The following is a 20,776-nucleotide window of genomic DNA, read 5'->3' as shown; positions in this document are numbered from 1 at the left end:
AGGTGTTCCTCGGTATTCGGGAATTGCATAATCTCATAGTCTGAGGAACATGTATAAGTCATGAAGAAAGCAGTAGCAATGAAACTGTAACAATCATAATGCTAAGCTAATGGATGGGTCATGTCCATCACATCATTCTCCTAATGATGTGACCCCGTTCATCAAATGACAACACATGTCTATGGTTAGGAAACATAACCATCTTTGATAAATGAGCTAGTCAAGTAGAGGCATACTAGGGACACTTTGTTTTGTCTATGTATTCACACAAAGTTTCCGGTTAATACAATTCTAGCATGAATAAAAACATTTATCATGAAATAAGGAAATATAAATAACATATTTATTATTGCCTCTAGGGCATATTTCCTTCACTTTTACCGATAATGTTAGCAGTTCTTCTACCAGTAGTTGAAAGTAAATGTCAATGTCATTTCCAGGTTGCTTATGGCCTTGGATAATCATTGACATCATGATGTATTTTTTCTTCATACACAACCAAGGAGCAAGGTTATCTATGCACAGAAGCTCTAGCCATGTGTTGTGTTTGGTGCTCATATCGCCAAAAGGATTCATCCCGTCAGCACACTCCCCGAGCCTTATACTTCTAGGATCCTTGGCATACACTTTAAAATTGTTGTCGATTAATTTCCACTGAGCCCCGTCTTTTGGGTGCCTGATATATTTATCCACAGTACACTCATCATGATGCCACCACAACCTCTTTGCCTCTCTAGGGTTTGCAAACAAACGCCTCAACCTTAAAATTAAAGGCAAGTACCAAACAACCTTGAACGGGATTCATGTCTTGATCTTGTCGTCCAATTTGTACTTGTCCTTTGCTCTGCTGCGCTTGTATCATGCATGATTGCATGTGAGACATGCATGCAAATCTTTGTACTCACCACGGTACAATATACAATCATTCACACAAGCGTGTAATTCTTCTGTACTTCAAGTTCCAATGGGCAAACAATTTTCTTTGCATCGTTCGTGCTTTTGGGAGCACATGATATTCCGAAAGAATTTCTTTGGAAAGACCTAACAATTCTGTGAAGCCCTTTTTTGATAGACTATTTGCCACTTTAAATCTGAGAAGCGCCAGTGTGGCACTCAACTTGGAATATTTCTTTTTGCAACTTGGATATAAATCTTTCTTAGAGTCCACATCAATGGTTGGCAGAACCTTGTACCAAATCATATCTTTTTTGGGGCCCTTGAAATCTGCAATCATAGTAGAAAAATCTGGCATATCAAGGTCTCCTTCGTCGTCTGCGTCGCTGTCTTGGTTTTCCAGTGGGGTTTTCGGCTTTTCGGTGTTCCATTTGTAGCTCGACGCCTCAGCCCCAATGTTAGATTCAACATCCATGTGACTCTGACCACAGTTTGGCATCTCGCAGCCCTGGGTATATTCATTCATGATCTCTTCACCATGTCTGGTCCAACGTGTATATCGATCCATAAATCCCCGAGTGACTAAGTGGAACTCAACATCTCTAACTATATGTCACTCTGTATTGGCACAATGATTGCATGGACATAGGATGTAATCCTCATTACCAATTCTCTTCTTTGTACTTTTAGCCAAATTGATGAACTCTGACATGCCACTGACAAAATCTGAGCTTCTCCAATTCTTCATCCATTCAAATCGTTCCATCTGCACTACACAAAGGGTAATTAAAACAAAACATCAACATTAACACACGGATTAACTGATGCCCAAAGATGCGTGCATAAATCACAAGATTTTATTTTCATAATTACTAACGGTGCTCCATATTGTTATCCAGCCGTGCGATGACAAAATATAATGGCCAGTCAATTTACACGCAGAGTAGTACAACACTACCCTTATGAATTGAATACCTTAATTAAGCCACTCAACGAAAAGAATACATTAATTAATTAGCCGCGCAGTTAGCTCCACCCAGCAGACAGAGAAGTGCGATGCGGAGGCACGCCGAGACAGCAGGGTTGAGGAGCAAAGCTTAGTGGGGCAACCGCATGAAGTTCGACCTCCACTATCCTGCCATCGACCGCGATGGATGTGGTCCAATCATGCCGCCGCCGACCTCGATGGTTGAGCTCCTCCTATCTCCTGCTGCAGACCAAGGATTGACCTCCTATGAAGCCGCCGCCGCCCACCGACCAAGGATTGACCTCTTATCCGGTAGCCGCAGCCTTGGCCGCCACCGCCATCTCTATCTGCAGAGAGGTTGTTTTTATTTTTTGATGGGTATCCGCTGAGCGGATGTTTACCCAAGTATTACTATAACTCAATTATTGCATCCCCATATGTATAGTGTAGTACATCACATACGGTTATGACGGCAACCGTGTCTCACCTACACTGTCTTCTCACATGGTTTGGTGCGGAAATAGTGTGTGAAGTTGCAATACCGAACACAAACTACATGTGTAAACCGTGTGTCGTATACAACATAGTGCGATAAGTAGTTCCCGACCGTTAAGCATATCCCCACAGTTTCTCCATTTCCCCCAAATCCCTAGAGAGCCTCCAAATTACCTTGCATAGTGCTGACATTGGGGGAATGCAGATGAGTGATGCTGATGGTTTCGGTGCGGCTGCTCCTACTCGTATCGCCACTCTCGGCAGCGCCGCCATGACGGCCATCACCGCCGAGCACTTGCCTAAGGTCATCGAAGGCAGGTGTACTACAGATCCGAATCGTCCTGTTAGTTTCCAATCTATCGCGATCTTTTTTAGCATGTCCAAAGTAGCTCGCTGCTCAATCCGTCTTGAATGACCCCCCCAGGAAAGTGATTAGCCGCCGGATCCGGAGTATGACTCCAGACTCCTGCAAGTTGAGTTTGACTCCGAGTTTTGTGCCATCAAGAAGTACCAAAAGCTGAGTTGTGTGCACGGACACACTCCCACTCGACGTGTATGCATGGAGGGATTCGACATTGGCAGGCGGTTTCTCAGTTGACCCTTAGAGTTTAGTGTTAAGTTCATCATTTTAGTTGAGTTAATGCCACCGCTCATCATGAATACTAGTTAACATTGGAAGGGATATGAGGCTTGTGCCTTCATTAACTGGCTGGATGAAGAATGGCATGGCAGGGCTCGGAGTGTCATCACCAAGCTCGCAGAAGATAACATAAAGCGGAAGAAGAAACTGACTGATCTGGAGTATACAATCAGTACGATGAAGCAAGAAAGAATCAATCACAGGCAACAGATGAACACAAGAGACAAGAAGGAACTAGCATGTGTAGTTGTGGTTGTCGCATTAGCCATCTTCTATGCGTTGTTTGCAATGATGATTAGGGGTTTTGTTTGATTATTACTAGCTTCATCAATAAGAAGAGCTCAATGTATTGCTTGCCAACTGTCCTACTCCATTCGTATCGGTGCATAAGTCACATTACGAAAACCAAATAATCCCAAAAATTGTTCCCTGTTTTTTGTCCTGAAAAAAGAAATCAGCCAATAGGAGTCCTGGGACTTTTATGCATTCAATGACTTTAGAGTATGTAGCATAACATGCAATGGTCAATTCTCTGCATGCAATGGTATTGATTAGCAAATAATCATCAAGTTCTCTTGTTTTCCCCCGCCTAGCTAGGTCGCCGGTACAGAGGGAGTAGTATGAAAAATGCATGTTTCATATTTGGACGCTCCAACATGTGTGCATAATTATCACATTTGAGAACTGCACAACCCAGAGAATTTGGAGCAACTGAGTACAAATAATTGTGGTTGATTACATCAGCGGTTAGATAATATGTTAACCCCCCGCTTCAATTGACATTACTCTTCTCTGCATACCCCGCTCAAGTGCCCACCATATTCATCGTCCCCGGCCGGCCACGCTGCACACTTGCACACACTCTGCAATCTTGCTCTCTCGCGGTTTGTATACGTACCACAACCGTGTCGAGGGCGGCGAGGACTATAGTTCCGCCAGCAGTCTGGCACCCGATGATAGGTCAACATCGGATTCATCCTGCTCGTCTTCCATGAGTCCAGCGTTGATCCCAGACCTCGATTATATCCGGATCATGGAAGGGACACCACCTCCGGAGTCGTCAAACGACAACCAGACGGACGAGGAGCCATCAGAGGACGAAGAAGAGGACGACGATAAGGAGGAGGAGGAATGGTGAAATAAGGAGGAGGACGACGACAACAGCAACGATGATGACGGCGGCGGCGGCGGTGATGAAAAGGCAATGGTCAGCGGCAAGAAGCGTCCTCACCAAGACGATGTTGCGGGGCCATCCAACAACAACAACAACAAGGACTAAATTAAGCAGATTATATATATATATCTCTGTTTCCGTTCGCTCGTATAAATTCATTATCTCTGTTTCCCTTGTCAATCTCATCGTAGACGGTTAGCAATATGTATTCCATAGAGATCTTTCACATTATCGCCCACAAGTTGGTTTCTTGAATTGTGTGCCATGTGGAGCACACAGTTCACAAAAAAGTCGTATGCGCTGTCTATAATGATCGCACACAATTCTGATTACCGACCTATTTGCCGGGTATCACACACATCTTGTTACGCCGAATCATTTGTGTTCAACTCGATCATCACAAACAGTTCATCGGAGCGAACTGTATGCCATGTATCGCACACACCTTGATCTAGCTGCCCGTTTCTATTGTTCTGGATCATCGCGAATAGTTCGTATGGATCAACCGTATACCACGCATCGCACATGCAACTAAAATTTGGATCGTGTTTGATGTTTCCACCATCGCAAACATTTTGTATCATTTTTTACGGTTCTTTTACATCACCATTTGGTATTAATGCATCACACATAGTTTCGTTGAAGGGTCTCTGATTGTAGTGTCATGTTAGCAGCATCATGCAGTAGTGCATGAAGGCTCTCACCTCCTTAATGACCCGCTTTTGCACGGGCGAGGACAGTTGGCTCGCCCGCAGCTCCCATAGGGGTGACTCTAGCACTTCAGACATACGTGAGGGCAACAGAAAATCCAGGCGCAATAGAAATAAGCACCGGAATAAACATAGCTGCAGCGACGCCGAGGACCCTGCATTCAACGCAGGGTTTAGCGGCCCGTGAGGCTGACCCAAGAAGAGGCCTGAGGGAGTCCTGGACTAGGGGGTGTCCGGACAGCCGGACTATCATCGTCAGCCGGACTCCAAGACTATGAAGATACAAGATTGAAGACTTCGTCCCGTGTCCGAATGGGACTTTCCTTGGCGTGGAAGGCAAGCTTGGCAATACGGATATGTAGATCTCCTACCATTGTAACCGACTCTGTGTAACCCTAGCCCTCTCCGGTGTCTATATAAACCGGAGGGTTTTAGTCCGTAGGACGAACAACCATTACAACAATCATACCATAGGCTAGCTTCTAGGGTTTAGCCTCCTTGATCTCGTGGTAGATCCACTCTTGTACTACCCATATCATCAATATAAATCAAGCAGGAGTAGGGTTTTACCTCCATCGAGAGGGCCTGAACCTGGGTAATAACATCGTGTCCCTTGTCTCCTGTTACCATCTGCCTAGACGCACAATTCGGGACCCCCTACCCGAGATCCGCCGGTTTTGACACCGACATTGGTGCTTTCATTGAGAGTTCCTCTGTGTCGTCACCGATAGGCTTGATGGCTTCTTCAATCAACAACAACGCCGTCCAGGGTGATACTTTTCTCCCCGGACAGATCTTCGTATTCGGTGGCTTCGCACTGCGGGCCAATTCACTTGGCCATCTGGAGCAGATTAAAAGCTACGCCCCTGGCCGTCAGGTCAGATTTGGAAGCCTAAACTTCACGACGGATATCCGCGGAGACTTGATCTTTGATGGATCCGAGCCGCAGCCGAGCGTGCCGCACTGTCACGATGGGCATGATCTAACTCTGCCGCCGGACAGTACCTTGGAGGCCGCACACGAATCCGCATCGACCCATAATTCGGAGCCGATCGCGCAGATCGAGGACGGGTGGCTGGACACCGCCTCGGGAGCTGCAACTTCCATGGCGATGGAGCCGAACACTGACCTCGTCCCTTATAAAGCTCGTGACTCCAAGGTGCCGGACTCCCTACCAGACTCCGAACCTCCTGCGCCCCTGCCAATCGAATCCGATTGGGCGCCGATCATGGAGTTCACCGCCGCGGACATCTTTCAGCACTCACCCTTTGGCGACATCCTAAATTCGCTAAAACATCTCTCGCTATCCGGAGAGCCTTGGCCGGACTACGGCCAGGATGGTTGGGATGCGGACGACGAAGAAATTCAAAGCCCACCCACCACCCACTTTGTAGCCACTGTCGACGATTTAACCGACATGCTAGATTACGACTCCGAAGACATCGACGGTATGGATGACGATGCCGGAGACGATCAAGAACCAGCGCTCACCGAGCACTGGAAGGCCACCCCAACCCATGATGTATATATGGTGGACACCCCAAAAGGAAGCGATAACAAGGACCAACGGGGCGCGGCAAAGGATAATCTCGCCGACAAACAACCAAAACGGCGACGCAGACACCGCTCTAAGTCCCGCCTCGACAAAAACAACGTTCCTAATGACCCAGCAATAGAGCAGGGCAAACCAGTGGACGACGAACATGCAACCAAGAAACCGTCCGAACAGGACGAATCGGATAATCAATCCATGCCCGGCGAAATCAACAGTCTAGACGACCTCACGCCGGACACACCGCCGGAGCATAAGAACCTTCACAAAAGACTCGTCGCCACTGCAAGAAGTCTAAAGAAGGAAAAACGGAAGCTCAAAACAGCGGAAGACATACTCAGAATGAGGTGGAGCAAAGTGCTCAAAACCGCAGACAAATACGGCAATGGCCATCAATCAAAGAGCTACCCGAAGCGCAAGCTGCTGCCAGAATTTGACGAGGAAGCCATAGAGCCACCACAGTCAAAAATTAAAGAAGCCGCCTGGCCGGATAGATGGCCAGATGACAGGCCAAAAGCGACAAGCGGCGCCGCACACAAGCCAACTCATGATCCTGGGAAAACAGACGGCCCAGCCAGGTCCATTTACGGGCCAAAAAAGAGGGCCCAGGAAGCAACACAACACTCCAAGTGTTCGAAGACCGCGGCACACCGAAATACAGGGGCGCCGCACACCCACTATGTTTCACCAATGAGGTGCTGGATCATGAATTTCCAGCAGGGTTTAAACCCATAAACATAGAGGCTTACGACAGAACAACAGACCCTGGAGTCTGGATAGAGGATTATATACTACACATACACATCGCTAGAGGAGATGATCTCCACGCCATAAAATATCTACCCCTCAAGCTCAAAGGGCCAGCTTGGCATTGGCTCAAAAGCCTCCCAGAAAACACTGTTGGAAGTTGGGAAGAGCTCGAGGACGTGTCTAGAGCAAATTTTCAAGGGACTTATGTCTGCCCTCCGGATGCAGACGATCTAAGTCGTATAACTCAACAGCCCGGAGAGTCAGCGCGCAAATTCTGGAATAGGTTCCTTACCAAAAAGAACCAAATAGTTGACTGTCCGGACGCTGAAGCCTTAGCAGCTTTTAAACACAACGTCCGAGACGAATGGCTCGCCAGACACCTCGGCCAAGAGAAGCCGAGGACAATGGCCGCGCTAACAAGCCTCATGACCCGCTTTTGCGTGGGGGAAGACAGCTGGCTAGCAAGATGCAACACCAGCGACCCGAGTACATCCGAGATCAGAGATGGAAACGGAAAATCATGGCGCCGAAAGGATCAGCGCCGGAATAAAGAAAAAAGCCCAAAGAACACGGCGGTCAACGCCGGATTCAAAAGCTCGCGGTCAAACAACAATACACTGCCTCTCAAGGACAACAGTGATGAGCTATCCAACTTAAACAAAATTTTGGATCGGATATGTCAAATCCACAGTACCTCCGGAAGGCCTGCAAACCACACCCACCGAGATTGTTGGGTTTTCAAACAGTCCGGCCGACTCAATGCCGAACACAAGGGGCTCGACGCACCAAGCGAAGATGATGATGAACCCCACCAGCAGAGCACCGGAAAACAAAAGACCTTCCCACAAGAAGTCAAAACAGTAAACTCACTTCATGTGATATTACGGAAAAACAATGCGGCACCCGCTAAAATAAGTGTCGCACGGTCCACCCCAGCGGAACCGCGAAGTTGGATGTCAAAATCAATCACTTTCGACCACCTGGATTATTCCAGAAGCATTCGAAATGCAGGATGGACTGCCCTGATATTGGATCCTATAATCGACGAACTACAGTTTACACAAGTCCTGATGGACGGCGGCAGCGATTTAAACCTGCTATATCCGAACACAATCCGCAAGTTGGGGATAGACCTTACTAAAATTCGACATAGCCGCACTTCCTTTAAAGGAGTGACGCCAGGCCCTTACGCCAAGTGCACAGGCTACTTACTACTAGAAGTTGTATTCGGGTCACCGGACAACTTCCGATGCGAAAAGCTAATCTTTCATGTCGCCCCATTCAAAAGTAGCTATCAAGCACTATTGGGACGTGAAGCTTTTGTCCGCTTTAACGCAATACCACATTACGCGTCTCTTACACTTAAAATGCCCGGTCCACATGGCATCATTTCATTAAGAGGGTCATTCAAAGACCCCGGACACGGCTAGACGAGTCCGGCATAAATAAGCTAGGGGCACCCTAGCCGCACACCCCTTCACAAGGGGCTGTGCATATAAGCAACAATGAGCTAATATAGGCTCAGCTTTATTAATTTATTAATATTTCAATTTTTTATGCACTTTTCGCACGATTTCTTTTCAAGCTAAGTTCCTCTCTTTTTACAGATGAACAATGTGCACACCCGTCCAGGATAACGGCACAACGGAGACACAGGCGCAGACGTGCAGTAGGGACCCGTTGCAAGGATTCTTTTCAGATTAAGACCCTACATAAACCTTTTTTACTGTCTCTTGTTGCTATAATCCCCTGGTTTTTCATGATAACCAGAGAGGAGACTGACGTTTTGGCATCGGCCGCGTCAGAGAACCTCGACCGTACCTGGACACTAGGAGCTTAGGGCATTGTTCCGCCCGTTATTATAAAGACCGAACACCTTAGGGAGTGTTCGGCATCTCGAGTTATGCCTTATATGCATCAGCTCCGAATCATGTCTTTGGTCAAATGTTGGGTTTGCCCGGCTCCTGTGTTTTGCTGCCTTACGTTCTGTATCATCGGCTAACGCGGCACCAGGAGAACTACTGCGATTGTGCCCCAGTTCGGCTGGGTGAGCACCTCAGTAGAGAAAGCCGAAAACTGACTGTCATGATACAGCGAGAGACTGGTCAACCACTCGATCGACCACTGGAATGTTTAGAAGGAGGCGTCTCGCTCTCCACCATCTCTGGACGAAGGTCCCCTGAAGACGAGCTCATCTGAGAAGGTCGGAGATCCGAACTACAAGGTAAAAATTTCGGTTATCCTCAGAAGCACAAATAGGGATGTTTCTTATTAATGAACCCCCCTTTTTCTACTCACGGTTTGCTGGAGGGCTGATTATTTAGAGAAGACTGTGCGGCCGGGACCTCCCCGAACGCAGGACCCTCTGGTGAAGATTTCTTCCCCCGCTTAGGGGCTTTGGCCTCCGGGTCTTCGGAGGCGGTCCTCTTCTCCCCCTGGAGGGAGGGATTCTCGATCCCCCCCTTCTTCAAGAGCCTCCTTGGGCGAGGCGGTAGCTCCCCTATTTTCCCCTTTGCCTTCTTCTGAAGGCGCAACCTCCAGCATCCTGACCAACACGGGATCCGGCGTGGTCTCTAGGAGGGGGGCCGGACACCGTATCAGTTTTGCTTGCGCTATCCACTCCTGTTTAGAAGGAAATCGGTCAAAAGGCGAATCATAGAAAGGCAAACAAACGGTATGTCCGGACTCGGAGCTACTTACTTGTGTATCCGGACGATTGCAGCTTAGGGCGGCGTCTTCGGTCAGTTCCAGACATGCCTCTCGTGATCCGAAGAATAATTTATACATCTCCATGGGTGTCATACCCATGAAGTGTTGGAGAATCCGTGGTCCCTCCGGATTAAACTCCCACAGCCGGAGAGGGCGGCGTTTGCAGGGCAGGAGACGCCTAATCAGCATGACCTGCATTACCACAACCAGATCGATCTCCCTCGCTTGGAGGTCTCGAATCCGGCCCTGCAGTAGGGGCACGTCCTTTCACGGCCCCCAATTGAGCCCTTGGTTGACCCACGACATCAACCGTCGTGGAGGTCCCGAGGAGAATAGGGGCGGCGGTTTCTGCCTGCTGCCCTTAGGAGCGGTGATATAGAACCACTCCTGCTGCCACAAGCCGAGCTCCTCTTGGAAGGAGCCCTCGGGCCACGGGGCATCGGCCCTCCTACTTACGGCCGCCCCGCCGCACTCTGCTTGACGCCCCCCGATCATCTTCGGCTCCACATTGAAGGTCTTCAGCCACAGGCCGAAGTGGGGGGTGACGCGGAGGAAGGCTTCGCAGACGATGATAAATGCGGAAATATGGAGGATGGACTCCGAGGCCAAGTCGTGGAAATCCAACCCATAGTAGAACATGAGCCCTCTCATGAAAGGATCCCTCGGGAAGCCTAAACCCCGACGGAGGTGGGATACAAAGACAATGTACTCGCCGGGCTCGGGGGTGGGTATGACCTGCCCTTCGGTGGGCAGCCTGTGCGAAATCTCGTAACACAGGTACTTGGCCTCTCGCAGCTTTAGCACGTCCTCCTCCATGACGGAGGAGGGCATCCACCGGCCCTGAAGGTCGGAGCCGGACATTGTTGAAGGTCCGAAGCGCTCGAATCTGGGGCTCTGGGTGTTGGAACTTGGAGCAGGGAGAAGATTCGATGGAGGATTGATGAAAAGAAACGAGCCTTGGTCCTATTATAAAGAGGGAGAATACCAAGAGCCGTCTTCGTGACCGTTCGGGACTCGCCTTCGATAGAGGGGGTGTGGCGACGGGCGCGGTTGGGTTACCCACGTCCGTATTGGTGAGAATCCCGTAATAAGGGGAACACGATCTCTGCTTCGACAAGTCGTGCCAAGGAAACCGCTTCGCTAAATGCACTGAGGTGGTATAATAAAAAACGATTCAAGTAAAGACTTGGTAGTGGCGTGACGTCATGCTACGAAATACGTCAGCAGATTGAACTTGTGTACATATTATTCTCTCTACGGTGGAATGTGGAATTTATTTTGCAGAGCCGGACACTATCCTGGTGTTCACAATCTTCTATGGATTATTCGAAGGAGGAACCCGCCTTGCAATGCCGAACATTATGCGCGCCGGACTCATCGTCATTGAAGCCAGGTTCAGGGGCTACTGAGGGAGTCCTGGACTAGGGGGTGTCCGGACAGCCGGACTATCATCGTCAGCCGGACTCCAAGACTATGAAGATACAAGATTGAAGACTTCGTCCCATGTCCGGATGGGACTTTCCTTGGCGTGGAAGGCAAGCTTGGCAATACGGATATGGTGATCTCCTACCATTGTAACCGACTCTGTGTAACCCTAGCCCTCTCCGGTGTCTATATAAACCGGAGGGTTTTAGTCCGTAGGACGAACAACCATTACAACAATCATACCATAGGCTAGCTTCTAGGGTTTAGCCTCCTTGATCTCGTGGTAGATCCACTCTTGTACTACCCATATCATCAATATCAATCAAGCAGGAGTAGGGTTTTACCTCCACCGAGAGGGCCCGAACCTGGGTAAAAACATCGTGTCCCTTGTCTCCTGTTACCATCCGCCTAGACGCACAGTTCGGGACCCCCTACCCGAGATCCGCCGGTTTTGACACCGACAAGGCCCTTTAAAGGGAAGGAGGATGGCCCTAGCTCCCTGGATAGAATTCTCGATCGGTCTTGCCATATTCACGGTACACCAGACAAGCCCGCTAATCACACCAATCGGAATTGTTGGGTGTTTAAACAAGCCGACAAACAAATGTGCGATAAAACCAGCAAAAGCCGCTCGCGCAGTGACAACAAGGATGAACCTCGCAAGCCCAATAATGGTGGCCAAAAGAAATTTCCCTCTGATGTCAAGGATGTCAACATGATTTATGCCACGCACATTCCAAAGAGGGAGAGGAAGCGTGCACCTCGAGATGTCTATGCCCTAGAGGATGTAGCCCTAAAGTTCAACCAATGGTCAGCTTGCCCGATCAATTTTGAAAAAAAGGACAACCTGACCAGTATCCGTCATGGCGGGTCGACAGCTCTGGTCCTAGATCCCATTGTCGATGGGTTTCACCAAACCGCGTCCTCATGGACGACGGAAGCAGCCTGAACCTATTCTATGCTCACACGATTAGGAGAATGGACATCGACTTGTCAAAAATCCAGCCTAGTAACACCACTTTTAAGGGTGTCCTCCCCGGCATAGAGGCTCGATGCACGGGCACAGATACACTAGAAGTTGTTTTCAGCTCCCCCGGTAACTTCCGAAGCGAAGACTTGATCTTCGACATAATGCATTTCCGCAGCGGCTATCATGCCTTGCTCGATGTAGGATCGAAACTATGTCTATAGGGGGGGTGATTAGACTACTTGACCAAGCCTTTTCCCAATTTTAGTTCTTCGCAGATTTTAGCTATCTTAGCACAAGTCAAGCAATCTCCACACAATTCAAGCAAGCATGCAAAAGAGTATATGAGCAGCGGAAAGTAAAGCATGCAACTTGCAAGAATGTAAAGGGAAGGGTTTGGAGGATTCAAACGCAATTGGAGACAAGGATGTTTTTGTCATGGTTCCGATAGGTGGTGCTATCGTACATCCACGTTGATGGAGACTTTAACCCACGGATGGTAACAGTTGCGCGAGTCCACGGAGGGCTTCACCCACGAAGGGTCCACGAAGAAGCAACCTTGTCTATTCCATCATGGCCGTCGCCCACGAAGGACTTGCCTCACTAGCGGTAGATCTTCACGAAGTAGGCGATCTCCTTGCCCTTACAAACTCCTTGGTTCAACTCCACAATCTTGTCGGAGGCTCCCAAGTGACACCTAGCCAATCTAGGAGACACCACTCTCCAAGAAGTAACAAATGGTGTGTTGATGATGAACTCCTTGCTCTTGTGCTTCAAATGATAGTCTCCCCAACACTCAACTCTCTCTCTCACAGGATTTGGATTTGGTGGAAAGAAGATTTGAGTGGAAAGCAACTTGGGGAAGGCTATAGATTAAGATTCATATGGTTGGAAGGGAATATCTTGAGCTCAACACAAGTGTAGGTAGTTCTCTCTCAGAAAACGTGTATTGGAAGTGTAGATGTGTTCTGATGGCTTTCTCTTCGAATGAAGAGTGGGTGGAGGGGTATATATAGCCTCCACACAAAATCTAACCGTTACACACAATCTGCCAAACTCGGTGGGACCGAATGGTTAAACTCGGTCGGACCAATTCAGCAAACCTAGTGACCGTTAGGATTTTCGGTGGGACTGAGATGCAACTCGGTAGGACCGATATGGTTAGGGTTAGGGCATAATTTAATCTCAGTGTGACCAATTACACAAACTCGGTGGGACCGATTTTGGTAATAAGCTAACCAGAGAGTTGGTCAGGTAAACTCGGTGGGACCGATTTGCTCATCTCGGTGAGACTGAAATGTTACAAAAGGGAAACAGAGAGTTTACATTGCAATCTTGGTGGGACCGATCGCTCACTTTGGTTAGACCGAAATGTTACGAAGGGAAACAGAGAGATTACAATCCCATCTCGGTGAGACCGAGATCCCTATCGGTGAGATCGGTTTGGCTAGGGTTTGTGGCAGTGGCTATGACAATGAAAATCGGTGGCGCCGGATAGAAAGAATCGGTGGGGCCGAGATTGACTTTTGGTTTAGGTCATATGTGGAAGTGGGAAGGTAGTTGAGGATTTTGGAGCATATCACTAAGCACATGAAGCAAGAGGCTCATTAAGCAACACCTCATCCCTCCTTGATAGTATTGGCTTTTCCTGTAGACTCAATGTGATCTTGGATCACTAAAATATAAAATGTAGAGTCTTGAGCTTTTGAGCTTGAGCCAATCCTTTGTCCTTAGAATTTTGAGGGATCCACTTTCCTCATCCATGCCATGCCATTCATTGAGCTTTTCCTGAAATATTAATCTTGGAATAATGTTAGCTCAATGAGCTATATGTTGTTAGGAATTACCAAAACCACCCAGGGATAGTTGCACTTTCAATCTCCCCCTTTTTGGTAATTGATGACAACATATAGATCAAAGCTTCGACAAATTATAATAAGAGTGAAAGATATCGTCGCTTTGAGAAGTATGTGATAAGCAAGAGCTCCCCCTAAATTTGTGCATATCTTAAGATTTTTTTTGGACTGCAAATGCACAATGATTTAGGATCATGGGCTACTCTTCCATGTCACATACATCTTGGTGGAGCGCTCAAAATGATAAGAATTAAATACATGCACTCATCACCAAGCAAAGTGAATGATCAAATAGGGATAAAATGATAGTATCATCCAGCAAGCATAAGTGTAGCTTATGATCAACCACATGATCATCAATGTCTCACAGATAATAGCATAGTATCTCAAGCAATCAAAAGCAAACAAAGTTCAACGAAGAAGACAAGAGATAACAAAAGCAAACAAACTCTCTCTCTCGAAGCCTATGATCTATACATTTTTCTCCCCCTTTGGCAACAAGTTACCAAAAAGTTCATAGAAAATGCATAGCACTAAAACGACTCTCAGGCTTGGTCTTCAGGTGGTGGAGTCTGGATAACGCCGAGGACGAAGGCTTCAGTTGAAGTTGATGGAGCTGGAGCTGGTGTAGGTGCTGGAGCTGGTGGCACTGAAGCTATAGCTGGTGCAGAGGAAGTGGCTCTGGTGTCAATTACTGGCACTGCAGATGATCTCTGAGCTCTAGTCACTCTGGCAAATGCATCAGTTGTTGTTTTTTCCTTCCTCTCCTACATGTCATCCTGTAGTTTCTCCACAGCTGACTGAATCTCAGTTACTTTCACATCTAAGTCATAGAACTTTTGTTCCATTATTCTTTCCAAGCTCTCTTGGTTTCGAGTCAGGGTGGCCATTCCTTTCTCAATCCTCAGAGTTGATGCTATCAGATAACCGAGCTGCTCCTGCTTGTTCTTCAGAAAGTACTCACATGCCTCCTCTTGAGTTGGCATCTTGGTAGCTTTCTCCATCTTTGCCTTCTCCTTCTTTGCTTGAGCTTGTACTGATGATGGTTCATTCTCATTCATCACAACTTGATTGTCCTCAAAATCTGGATGGATGGGCAAGTGTTCCTTATCCAACAGGTATGTGCCTGTGCCCATCTTCGAGTTAATCAACTCCTGAATATGTGGGGCATATCCACAATTTCTCTTCTGATCAGTTGTTGTCCTCTTGATAGTCTCAACTATGAGGCTCATGACCTTGAACTTCTGTGGCACATCAAATATTTGTAGCAAGTTAATTGCATGCCCTCTGATCATGTTGTGGTCACCTGACTTGGGCAAAAGAGTGTGCCTTAGGATCCAGTTGATTGTAGGCAGCCCTGACAGAAGAAAATGGACTGATCCAAACTTGAAAGTCTCAAGAGCTTTGTTTGGGATCTCCTTATACATGTTTGACATGGAATTGTGATCCATCTTCTTCTTGGCATAAACATTCAAGTCATCTTCTTGCTCTTTTGGGACATTGATCAACTGGGACCATTCCTCAATAGTTGATTGGTACCTTGTACCTTCAGACATCCATACTATCCTGCCATCTGGATAGAAATGTGCTGTGGAGTAGAATTGCATTATGAGCTCCTCATTCCACTTTGTGAGCTTCTGCCCAACAAAGTCTGCAACTCCACAAGCATTGAAGCTGTCATACACACCAGGATAGTGTGCCTCATTTTCCTTGATATAGGTCCAGCCGACCCACCTCATATCACACACTATTGGTTTCTTGTCGAGCAGCACTGTCTCATAGAAGTGTTGTTGTTCCTTTGTGTGGAACCTGTAATCAACAGCAGTCCTTCTTCTTGTAGCATATGGATATGTTTCTCTCCATTTCCTCAACCCTGAATCTCTCGTGATCTTCATGTTCTCAGCCACAGGATGAGCATCGTTGTGGTCTGGAATCTTGGGTTTGAGCTTCCTCAGAACTTGTCCTTCATCATCTTCCTCAGCAGCAACATCAGGCACTGGGGCCTTGTTCTTCTCAGCAGCTGGTATACTCCTGGTATTCCTCTTAGGTGCACTCTTGGGCTTGGAGGCAGCTTTGGGTGCTTCTTTGGGCTTTGATGATGCAGCCCCTGACTTTATTGCATCACCCATCAGCTTTTGTGCCTTAGGTGCTGGTGCAGCAACCTCTTCTTCCTCTTCTTCCTCAGAGTCTCTCCTCATGGAGGGTTTGCCAAGAACTCCGGCAGTGGTGGTTCTGACTCTTTTTCTTTTTTGTCTTGGCCAACAGCTTCCTCTTCTGACTCCATGGTAAACTTCATGGTTTCTCCAGTGGCAACCTTCCTAGGTTTGGAAGTGGGAACTCTCCTTGCAGGTGCCTTCTTTTGCATACCAGGCTTTGTGGCTGCAGCTGAGCCATATTCCTTCTTGAGCACCTTCTTCTTTGATGTGGCTTCTTCTTCCTCTGCCACATAATCTTCATCTTCAGACTCAGAAGTCCTTTTCTTGCTTGCTCTAGTGGCAGCCTTTGGGAAGTTGCTTGGGGTGCTTCTGCTACCCTCATCTGAGCTGCTAGAGGGACTAGTGCCCTCACTCAAGTGAACCTACTCCTCTGACTTGTTCTGGCTATCACTTTGGTCAGACATGTTGCAAACATTGACTGCAGACCCTGTGAATAGATTGTAGATGAGATACTGGATGAGCATCACAAAATGCAAAGATTTTTGCAAAAGAATGAGTCAAAAACTTAGTTTCAGTTTTCCACAGAAAGCATTTCAGATCAACCTATTTTCAAACTCGGTGATACTGAAGCAGCTATTGGAACCAAAACTAGTGAACTCGGTCAGACCGAGTCACAGTTCGGTGGCACCAAGACTGCTAGGGTTTCACAAAGTCCTGAACTCGGTCACACCGATTTGCAATTCTCAGTCAGATCGAGAACCACATGTGCAATGGCCTTGGACGAATCGGTGGAACCGAGTTCTGCAACCCGGTGGGTCCGAGATGGTTTCGACGGAAACCTAACCCTAAATTTTCGATTCAATTCTAATCTACGGAGTGTTTTGACTGGATAGAAGCATTTCAATCGTGGCAAGATTCATAATGAACACAATGTGCTAGGAATCGGACGGGGATAGCACTGTGATCGAGTCCATACCCTAGTTCGGCGATGAACTCGCTACGGCGGCAACAGCGGAGACGAAATCCGTTGATGGCGGCGGAGACCAGCGACAGGAGGCGGCTGGCGACGAGGAGGACGATCCAGAGACCCAGGAGGCAGAGCGAGCTATGCGCGGGCGAACCGTTTTGGAGAAATTTCCAAAATTTTGCCCGTGAGTATATATAGCCCGACCCTATCGGTGTGACCGAATGGAACAACTCGGTGGCACCGAGATGCATAACTGTTGAAAGTTACAGCAACTCGGTGTGACCGAAAAGTTCAAATCGGTTGCACCGAGATGAAAACCTAGATCAACTTAGTGATCTCGGTATGACCGAAATGGAGGAATCGGTCAGACTGAAACACACAAAGAAGTTTTGGAAGTTTAAGTCTATGACAAATCGGGGACTCCAAGTGCTCCTGGCACAGAGTGGTTCGAATATGACTTGATGAAATTTTGTGATGTAGCATGAATAGAGTTTGAGACGAGAAAAGCATAGATAGCTAGAGAGGGTTCTTAGGCATTCTTGTCCATCCACTTGGCAAAAGAAAAGAAAACCAATCAATCAAAACAACAAGTGGATGTCCTCGAATGAGTAAAATATGCAATCAACATGCTCACACAATAAAATGGCAATTGAAATATGTGGCAAAGCATGCACAACCAATTCTAGCATCTATCAAGCAATTGGCGATGACTAGGTCATCTATATATGAGTATATTGACTTAGGAGTCAAATGAGAACATTTGATCATAGGTCATACTCATCGTTTAAGCACAAGTGGGGTTACCACTTTTACATAAAGCATTGTTGTGTTCACACCATTAGAGTTTCTTTAGCTCAATTCTTAGAGTAAAGCTCCCCCTAGATGTGAGATCCCCCCTAAGAGGGATGAACTAACCTTGGGTTTTGTCGATGATGACTTCATGTAGATGTTGAAGATGTGGATGCTCAGTGTTGATGTAGATCATTTGGAGCTATCCATTGGAGTGAGTTGCACTTTCAATACCTACACGGGTTAGTCCCACAAGGAACAAACAAGGATATCCATAGACATAGAGTGATACACACACAAGATGATGTCTATGAAAGCTTTTAGGTTACCTTGTCCCTTGTCTTACCAACAAGCGGGTTTGTGACTCCTTGAACTAGTGCAAGATGTGGAAGTTGATTGCACTTGTTCTTGCCAAGATGATAAGAGTGAAGTATGTTGGCGGAGTCACCCTCAAGAACTCTCTAGTTCTTCTTCTTCTGGATACACACCATCTTGATGGGAATCCTCAGTGTTGTAGTGGAACTTGAAGTAGTCTTGGGAACCCACTTGACTAAGACCTTAGGAGCTTCTTCAAATGCATCAATTTCCTCTTGAAGCTTGTCCTTGCCTTTTTGCTTGTGGTCTTGTGGTGGAAGATCATCTTGAGCTTGTGTCCATTTGAAAGAAGTAGGATCATACTTCTCTTGTTGAGGAACAAACTTCCTCTTGGGGTATTGATCTTCTTCCCACTCAACTCCATTGGCATTGAACTTTCGTTCAAAACCAACACCTTGATTCTTCCGGTGCCTTCCTTGCTTGCGTACAATTTCCTCGAATTGCTTACTTCCGGCAAGGCTCTTGTAAACACCTTTCTCTATAATTCCCTTCAATAAGCTATTTTCTTGCTCAAGTGTAACTTGGCTAAGAGAATCATTAGTGGAATCAAGAGAACTACTAGAAGCAACAATATTGGATTTAGCATGATTATTGTTACTACTGGAGGAAGAATCTTTCTTGTTCTTGTTACTAGACTTGACTTGAGGCATGTAAGTGGATAAGAGTAAATGCTTGGCAATGTAAGAAGAACTTTTCTTACGAAGATCATCATTGATTTCTTTTAAGAACTCATGCTCTTGCTCAAGGTTGAGCTTTTCAAAGCGTAATTTCTCATGAGTCTTTAAAAGTTCTCGATGATCTCCTAAGATAGTTTCATGAGCTAACTTAAGGATGTTTAGTTCTTTAGTTAGAGACTCAATCTTCTCCTTATCATTTTCATTCGTTTTAGCATGATTAATAGACGTTTCATCATAGTATTCATCACTAGAGTTGTCAACAAGTAAATCATCATCACCTAACAAGTCATCTTCATCACTATTGAAATCAACATACTCGGGGTGTGATACCTTTGGGCCTTTAGCCATGAAGCATGTTCCAACTCCTTCATTTGGTGAGTCAAATATGTCGTAGGAGTTGGTTGTCACAAGTGCTAGACCAGCAACACCTTCATCTTGAGTATATTCAGAATCGGAGTGATAGCTTCTCTCAGAGTGGTTGTCGGAGTCGGAACTAGATACCCATTCACTAACATGAGCTTGATGTCTTCGTTTTGTGTAGCTCCTTGATGACTTGTCCTTTCTTTCCGAATCCTTGCTTCACCGTGAGGGTCTTCGTTCATAACGATCATCTCTACTCCTTCTTTCTCTAGATGGTGATTCTTCTTTTCTACTTCTTCTCTTGGGAGAATCTTCTCCTCTCTTGTAGGGAGCCATACACTAATTGGAGTAGTGTCCGGGCCTTCCACAATTGTAGCAGTTTCGCTCTCGACTAGAAGATCTTTTGTCATTGCAGGACCTTGACTTGGAGCTTCTATCTTAGCTTCTACTCTTGTAGAACTTGTTGAAGTTCTTCACCATTAAGCTCAATTCTTCATTGAAGGTTTGTTTCTCACTTGATGATGTGGGGGCTTCACATGAGGCTTTGTAAGCACCACTTGATTTGTTGTGAAGTTCCTCTTTATCCTTGAGTGACATCTCATGAGCAACAATTCTTCTGATGACTTCTGTTGGCTTGAGATCTTTGTAATTTGGCATCATTTGGATCAATGTGCACAAGGTATCATATTTTCCATACAAGGCTCTTAGGATCTTCTTGATGATGAATCTATCAGTCATCTCTTCACTCCCTAAGCCAGCAATCTCATTTGTGACAAGAGCAAGCCTAGTGTACATTTCAGCGACACCTTCACCATCCTTCATTTTGAACTTGTCAAGTTGACTTTGAAGCACATCCAATTTGGATTCCTTGACGGAGTCGGTACCTTCGTGCATATCAATCAAAGTATCCCAAATTTCCTTTGCATTCTCAAGACGGCTGATTTTGTTGAATTCTTCGGGGCACAATCCATTGAAGAGGATATCACAAGCTTGAGCGTTGTATTGCAGCATCTTCAACTCTTCCGAGGTAGCTTCATGGTTCGGTTCTTTCCCATCAAAGAATTCACCTTGCAAACCAATACACACAATAGCCCAAACAGCGGGGTTATGTCCAAGAATATGCAATTTCATCTTATGCTTCCAACTAGCAAAATTAGTACCATCAAAGTAAGGACCTCTACGGTGATAATTTCCCTCGCTAGACACCATACTCTCCTAGGTTGTGAAACCAAGGCTATGACCACCAAAAGCTATGGAAATCAAAGCAAATGGAGACCAAAGCTCTGATACAACTTGTAGGATTGAAAGTATGT

This window comes from Triticum dicoccoides, chromosome 4B (genome assembly GCF_002162155.2).
Source record: "Triticum dicoccoides isolate Atlit2015 ecotype Zavitan chromosome 4B, WEW_v2.0, whole genome shotgun sequence".
Classification (NCBI taxonomy): domain Eukaryota; kingdom Viridiplantae; phylum Streptophyta; class Magnoliopsida; order Poales; family Poaceae; genus Triticum; species Triticum dicoccoides.
Note: the sequence above shows the minus strand (reverse complement) of the source record.